The following is an 8,759-nucleotide window of genomic DNA, read 5'->3' on the forward strand; positions in this document are numbered from 1 at the left end:
CTAATGAAACTTAAAAGCTTTTGCACAGCAAAGGAAACCATAAACAAGACGAAAAGACAACCCTCAGAATGGGAGAAAATATTTGCAAACGAATCAACGGACAAAGGAGTAATCTCCAAAATATATAAACAGCCCATGCAGCTCAATATTAAAGAAACAAGGAACTCAATCCAAAAATGGGCAGAAGACCTAAACAGACATTTCTCCAAAGAAGACATACAGATGGCAAAGAAGCACATGAAAAGCTCCTCAACCTCACTAATTATTAGAGAAATGCAGATCAAAACTACAATGAGGTATCACCTCACACCAGTCAGAATGGGCATCATCAGAAAATCTACAAACAACAAATGCTGGAGAGGGTGTGGAGAAAAGGGAACCCTCTTGCACTGTTGGTGGGAATGTAAATTGATACAGCCACTATGAAGAATAGTATGGAGGTTCCTTAAAAAACTAAAAATAGAATTACCATATGATCCAGCAACCCCACTACTGGGCATATACCCAGAGAAAACCATAATTCAAAAAGACACATGCACCCCAATGTTCATTGCAGCACTATTTACAATAGCCAGATCATGGAAGCAACCTAAATGCCCATCGACAGACGAATGGATAAAGAAGTTGTGGTACATATATACAATGGAATATTTACTCAGCCATAAAAAGGAACGAAATTGAGTCATTTGTTGAGACGTGGATGGATCTAGAGACTGTCATACAAGTGAAGTAAGTCAGAAAGGGAAAAACAAATATCGTATATTAATGCATGTATGTGGAACCTAGAAAAATGGTACAGATGAACCAGTTTGCAGGGCAGAAGTTGAGACACAGACGTAGAGAACAAACATATGGACACCAAGGGGGGAAAACCGCGAGGGGGGGCGGTGATGAATTGGGCGATTGGGATTGACATGTATACACTGATGTGTATAAAACTGATGACTAATAAGAACCTGTCAAAAAAACAAAAACAAAAACAAACCATTGATGATAAAGGAGAAAAAAAGAAGTTCATTAAGTTTCTTATCAAAGAAATGGAGATGATTAATTTAAAAAATTTCTGTAGTTGTATTTCAAGTAAACTAATGTAATGTTAAAAATAAATAAATAATAAATAAAGTCCTGATCCTATTAGTGACATAGACCTAGTCCCTATTTATTCGCAAATCAAATAGCTTCAAAAACCAAATTAATTTGGCCCTGAACTTGTTTAAATGGCCTTGCCTTCCTGCTTGAGCATTCATCCTGTTTCCTGTTCCTTTTCACATCTTAACTGATTTTCACTAAAAGGGGATCTTAGTTGCCCAACTAAAAGCTTTCTATTATCTCCAGTTTTCTCAACATTTAACATCTAGCCTAAAGAGATTTCTCACTTTCCACTGTTCACTTTAAACTTTATGGTTAAATATTCAACTGGAATAAAAATTAGAGAAATGGTGACTACTTTCCCTTAAATACTAGATAGAAGATATATTTTACTGAAACACTTGCTAAGGAAAATGTCTTTTTCCCTGGATGAAAAAGCTATTATGTAAAGTTAATTCCAAGAAATGTACTGAAAATTTACAGCATGGGAACTTGGATGAGACTATTCAACAAAAGAAAACAATGTTCCCCCATTCAGCCTGGCTTCAATCAGTTCTAGGTACAGTTGCTCATTTGTCAATCGGAAATGTTTCTTTTTTAACTAGACTGAGGGCATAATTAGGTTTGTATCCACATCTGTTGCTGAGTAACTAACCACCCCAAAACTTAGTGACTAAAAACAAGCTTCTATTTGCTCTTTAGTTGGGCAGTTTAATCCGGGCTCAGCTCAGTGGTTCTCCCACTCTGTGGGGATATGCATTTGCAGACCTCACTCCATGTCAGGAGCTTCAGCTGGGATGGCTGTAATAACTTGGAAACCTGGGCCTTCTTCCATGGGTCCCTCTCTCTACCTAGAATATTGTCCTAAAGTAGGCCAGTTCAGGCTTGTTCACAAGATCCTCGTGTTCAGAAAAAGCATGAGAGTAGAAGCTGCAAGGCCTCTGAAGCTCAGAGATCATGCAATGTCACTCTGCTGCATTCTACTGGTCAAAGCAAGTTGCAATGGCAGCACAGACTCAAGCTGATTGGAAGGGCTGCAAAGAATCTGTAGCCACTTTCATCCATCACAAGGTTTCAGCACGTTCATCCCCTTGAGGAAAATGCAGTATAACATGCTATATATTCTGACCTATGTGAAGAGAATCCACTGTAAATTTATCAAGTAAGAAATTTGATGCTGACTTAAATTTACCTCAGGAGTCAGATACATAGGGCAGCTTGTGACTGGAAAGGAAGGAACACAAGGCTGTGGGATTTTGATTTCATCATGAATCTTTCAGGAATAGTGTTTTAACTGTGCATGTATTACTTTCATAAATTTAAAGTGAAAAAACAAATCCGTTCAGGTGCAAACCTAGGCAATCTCTACTCCCATCCTGACCCACCCTCATGGAGCACTTACACTATCAGAATGTTAAATCAGGAAGTCAGCTATCTGCATAGTCTCTGTTAGGGGAGGTAATGAGGACACAGAAATGAAGGAACTTAGTATCTCAAAGTAGTACCCTATTACTCTCCAAGGAGAAAGTAGGTTTTAGGCAGAATCCAAGCTTAGGATCCTGAGGCCCTAGAAACTCTTCCTTTCTTTTCCTGGCTCTACAACCAGGGAGAGGAGTGGAGTGACATGGGGTTGAAAGTGATTGCAGAATCCTTCTCTTAGCACTGGCTGCCTACCAGCATTTCTCCATCTCTGACGCCAAAGAAGGAGGCAGAAACCCACGTGGAGACATTTGTTGCTCTCAGCACTTCCTGCTGTCTAGCATGGAGAGCCTGTTGTTGTATGTCTCCACCACTCCCTATGGATTCTGAGAGACCAGGAGACAGGCACCTGATGCCAAGTGCCTGTAACTCAAGTGATATTCTAATAAATGGATCAAATGGGACAAATTTCTGGGCCTACAATACAGCAGGCTCACAGGGCCCAAGAACCAAGGATGTTTCAAAATAAATGTCGTTCTTCTCTTTAAATTATGATATGTTCTTCTGTTTTCAAATAGCTACCCACAAATCAAAACTACAATGAAGTATCACCTCACACCGGTCAGAATGGCCATCATTGAATACTCCACAAACGGGACTTCCCTGGTGGCGCACTGGTTAAGAATCTGCCTGCCAATGCAGGGGACATGGGTTTAAGCCCTGGTCCAGGAAAATCCCACATGCCACGGAGCAACTAAGCCCGTGCACCGCAACTACAGGAGCCTGCGTTCTAGAGCCTGCAAGCCACAACTACTGAAGCACCCGCGCGCCTAGAGCCCATGCTCCGCAACGAGAAGCTACCGCAATGAGAAGCCCGTGCACCACAAAGAGTAGCCCCCACTCACTGCAACTAGAGAAAAACCCACACGCATCAACAAAGACCCAACGCAGCCAAAAATAATTAATTAATTTTTTTAAAAACCCTATAAACATTAAATGCTGGAGAGGGTGTGGAGAAAAGGGAACCCTCCTACACTGTTGGTGGGAATGTAAATTGGTACAGCCACTATGGAGAACAGTATGGAGGTTCCTTTAAAAAAAAAAACAAAACTAAAAATAGAACTATCGTATGATCCAGCAATACCACTGCTGGGCATATACCCAGAGAAAACTCTAATTCGAAAAGATACATGCACCCCAATGTTCACAGCAGCACTATTTACAATAGCCAAGACATGGAAGCAACCTAAATGTCCATCGACAGAGGAATGGATAGAGAAGATGTGGTATATATATATACAATGGAATTATTACTCAGCCATAAAAAAGAATGAAACAATGCCATTGGCAGCAAGAAGGATGGACCTAGAGATTATCATACTAAGTAAGTCAGAGAGAGAAAGATAAATATCATATGATATTGCTTATATGTGGAATCTTGAAAAATGATACAAATGAACTTATTTACAAAACAGAAATAGAGTCACACAGTAGAAAAACTTATGGTTACCAAGGGGAAAGGGGAGGAAGAGGGGAAGGGATAAATTGTGAGATTGGGATTGACATATACACACTATATAAAATAGGTAACTAATAAGGACCTACTGTATAGCACAGGGAACTCTACTCAATACTCTGTAATGACATATATGGGAAAAGAATCTAAAAGAGTGGAAATATGTATAATTGATTCACTTTGCTCTACAGCAGAAACTAGCACATTGTAAATCAACTACACTCCAATAAAAAATTTTAAAAATACTAATTATTTTTTAAAAAATAACTATCCACATAATATAGTCGCTTATCTAAAAATGCCAGCTTATGCTATCTCAGAACCAGGCATAAGTAGAATCAGGGAACAACTGCATTACCCTACTTCACTTTCATCTCAAAAAGGTGAAGTTGATCTCATTACTGCTAGTAAACTTCTCATGATCGTCAGTAAATATAAACTGGTTAGATGTTATGACAGAGAGAAGGCTGCTTAAAGAGTGACCTCTATATCATGTTAATATAATTAATACATTATCATAAATTGAGAACACTCAGATTAGGCTGAAATCCTTTTCACCACCACTCCTAATTGCTCCTTGCATTTATTACAGCACCCATTTCCCCACATAAAATTCACTTTATCAGAAAAGCAGTGTAACACAGACCTGCCACTTCCTACTTGTGTGACTTCAGGCAATTGGCTTGTCTGTAGGAAGCAAAGTGGGAATAACAACCTACTTTTTAGGGATGTTGAGAGGATTCAGAGTAAATGGGATGTGCTTAGAAGAGTGCCTGGTACTTAGAAAAGGACTACTCCTAGATGCTAATGTGGGATCTCCAGTTCTGTGCAAAATGTTTCCCAATTATTTCCGGTGTCCCCAGGGTTGGCTCCCGTGGGTCGTGAATAAGGCCAGCCTGCTCTTACGTGAAATCAGCCATTTCCTTCCTCCCCAACAACAGCTCCCTTCAATGGAATTTCATACTTGTGCACACAGGACACAGAGCAGAAACATGCAAGTCTCACCACTCCACTGCTGCTGCTACTAACCTACAGAAAAATCATGTTCATTAGTGTCCCTACCAAAGAGGCTATCTCAGCACTTCTAACACACTACTGCAGATTCCTGCCCTTGCCTCTCTCTGGTCCCTGGGTACTGCAATCACTACAGCTACCTCTGCTACTGTTAACTGCAAGGCCTCATGCGTGCTACTACGCAAACTTGCCTACCTTATTCTCAGTATCTGTAAGATGTGCTGTATCTCATCAGAAAAATCTTTGGTCTTAAACGAATTGAAAGGGGAAAAAAAAAAAAAAAAAAAGAAAAATCTTTGTCCTGCCATGCAGATAAAACTCCTGCCGGGATCCCCACACTGGTCCACTAGACATGGCAAAATTCCAGCTACCACTGTAGCTCATGCTCAAGCAGGGACCTCTGTCTTATTAACTTGCAATTCCTTAATATACCATCATATGGAGAATTCATTTCCCCCCAGTAAAATTAGCTGAGTACCAAGGTGCTATTCCCCTATCACATCAATGGTGAATGTTAAATGAACATGTTACTCATCATTCTGTTACTTTAAGCAACACTAAATTAAACATCCATCTTCTGTATTTTAAAAAAAAACAAAAAACCACCTTGAAATAAAGAGTGCAAGACTTGATTACTATTAGCAAATCTAAAAGAAGTTCTACTTTAAGAACATAAGCATAAACATAACTTGTAAGGTTGTTAAGATCCTTTGGATCCCCTGAACCACTCACTTCACATGGTGTCCCCTCTCAAGACACTTCCAGATGGTCAATTTTCACTATAATCAGTGATTAAACCATGATACTATGAAATATTATGCAACAGTTGTAAAGAATAAGGAAGGTCCTTAACTAGGACAAAGATCCTAAAATTCTACTCACTGCAGAATATCAATAATCTGAATTATGTAAAAAGCATAGAATTCAAGCATTTCAATATGCATACACATATGGAGGTTAACAGTTAACAGCAGATCATTAACAGTAGTTAATTCTAGAGGAGAAACAAATGAGAGTAAGAGGATTAGTAGGAAGAGAGCTAGTCAGGAGGAATTTTAACTTGCTTGAATTTTGAGTATGTAGTTGTACTTGCATTATGTCTTTTAAAAATTAGAGCACACCAAAAAAGAAATGAAAGGTGTGGTATTTTAAAATCAATAAAAGAATTAAGACATCATTCTCTAAAATTGCCTTCTGGTGGTAGAATCTCTACCACTGGCAAATTTCTACTTGCAGTTTATCCCTTAAGGCATTCCATCAAGCTTTCATAACTTTTATTGTACTGCTATGACTTAAGCACAGAGAAATGTAGTATTTCTGAGTTTCAGTCGTTCAGTGTGATACTCAAACTGTAATAGTCTCGTTTAGCTTAAGAGGGCACCCCCCCACCCACTGAACTGGGGTAAAGTGAATAACTCAGCACATGAAACAAGAACCTAGGTCTATGGGGAAAAGAGAAAGCTGTTTTTGATAGAGAATACCAGTTACCATAGAAGATATATAATTGATTTAAGCAAAAATCAGTAGATGCTAAAATCAATGGCTGTGTTGAAGAACAAGATCGTTTCACTACATCATCCTACAGAATATTAATTATAAAGGGAAAAAAAAACTTTCCGGTTGAGAAATGTGGTGGACAACACCTTAACCAAATAATAAAAGTTAACACAACCGGGGCTTCCCTGGTGGCGCAGTGGTTGAGAATCTGCCTGCCAATGCAGGGGTCACGGGTTCGAGCCCTGGTCTGGGAAGATCCCACATGCCATGGAGCAGCTGGGCCCGTGAGCCACAATTACTGAGCCCGCGCGTCTGGAGCCTGTGCTCCGCAACAAGAGAGGCCGTGATGGTGAGAGGCCCGCGCACTGCGATGAAGAGTGGTCCCCACTTGCCACAACTAGGGAAAGCCCTCGCACAGAAACGAAGACCCAACACAGCCATAAATAAATAAATAAATATTAAAAAAAAAAAAAAAGTTAACACAACCAATAATGGCATCATGTGCCTTCCGATGTAATGCACCAGTACTTACTATTCCTGCAAAGATGCGTAACCTGAATTGAAGCATGAGGAAAACAATTAGAATAATCCAAATTAAGGAACAATCTTTAAACAGCTGGCATACGCTCTTCAAACTCTTAATGTTGTAAAGGACAAAAGCATAGAGTTGTTCCAAATTAAAGGAAACTGAAGAGATGTGACAACTAAATGCGATGAGGGATTAGGAAAAGGGAGATTGTTGAAGGTTAATATTAAGACATTTGGCACACTTTGAATATAGACTGTGTATTAAAGACTACACCAATCTTTAAAGTCCTGAATTTCATCATTATAAGAGAATGCCCTAACCCTTAAGAGATAAACTGAAGTATTCAGAGATGAAGAGGTATGCTTGCAACTTAATTTCTGGGGGTCCACCACATAATACATACATAATAGAAAGCAAATGTGAGTAGTGGATCACAGTAAGGGGTACACAAGGGACTTCCTTGGTGATGCAGTGGTTAAGACTCCGAGCTCCCAATGCAGGGGGCCCGGGTTCGATCCCTGGTCAGGGAACTAGATCCCACATGCATGCTGCAACTAAGAGTTCGCATGCCACAACTAAGGAGCCAGTGAGCCGCAACTAAGGAGCACACATGCCGCAACTAAGACCTGGCACAACCAAATAAATAAAATTAAATAAAAATTTTAAAAAATAATAAGGGGCACACAAGAATTCAGGGTACCATTTCTGTAACTTCTCTTAAGTCTGAACCTTTCTCAAAATAAAGTTTCTTTTTGTAACTTATTTATCTGGCTGTGCTGGGTCTTAGTTGCAGCATGCGGGATCTTCATTGCAGCATGCGGGATCTAGTTCCCTGACCAGGGATCAAATCCGGGCCCCCTGCATTGGGAGCACAGAGTCTTAACCACTGGACCACCAGGGAAGTCCCAAAATAAAGTTTCTTAACTAAGTCTCTTTCTCAAAACTTACTATTGTCCCAAAATAAAGTTTCTTAACTAAGTCTCTTTCTCAAAACTTACTATTTCCTGCTACTTGGGTGAATGCTCCTTGACTTGTTAATGCATCCAGAAAAAAAAATCCTAGTCTATGAACACAGAGATTTCTGCATTATCAAAATCTTAAAATTACCACTATCATTGTATTATTAGTTGAAGTCAAGGAAACACACACACACCAAGACACCACACACATAATTATTCTTGGCCTGGGCAATTAAAAACTATTTGCCTTTCCACGGGCCAGATACTGTTTTAGGTGCTTGAGGAAAGCAGTGAACACAAAAGCATTCTGACTCTTACAGAGATTACAATATAGTTGAGTAAAGTAGTGGACACAAAAGCCCACATATAACATTAAAACTCCACTATTTTGCAAGACATGAAGACAAGCAGGTGGATTATACAATTTAATAATGTCAAATAGAGAAAGCACATTATATATTTAAGGATACTTACTCTGTTATCTAGTGGAAAATGTCTTAATATTAAAACTACATGCCAAGCACTAGGCTAAGTGCTCAATAAGCATTTAACACTCAAAGCCACTCTATGGATAGAAATACCATATGCCCCCATTTTCTGGATGAAGAAAGAGGTTTAATAAAGTTAAAAATGATTTGCCCAGTTATAGTAGTAAGGAAGAGAGGCCCACTGTGAACCCAGCTCTAATTGCAAGGGCCACAGAGCACCTCATACAGCAAACATTGAAATCCTTTAA

This window comes from Balaenoptera acutorostrata, chromosome 5 (assembly GCF_949987535.1).
Source record: "Balaenoptera acutorostrata chromosome 5, mBalAcu1.1, whole genome shotgun sequence".
Classification (NCBI taxonomy): Eukaryota; Metazoa; Chordata; class Mammalia; order Artiodactyla; family Balaenopteridae; genus Balaenoptera; species Balaenoptera acutorostrata.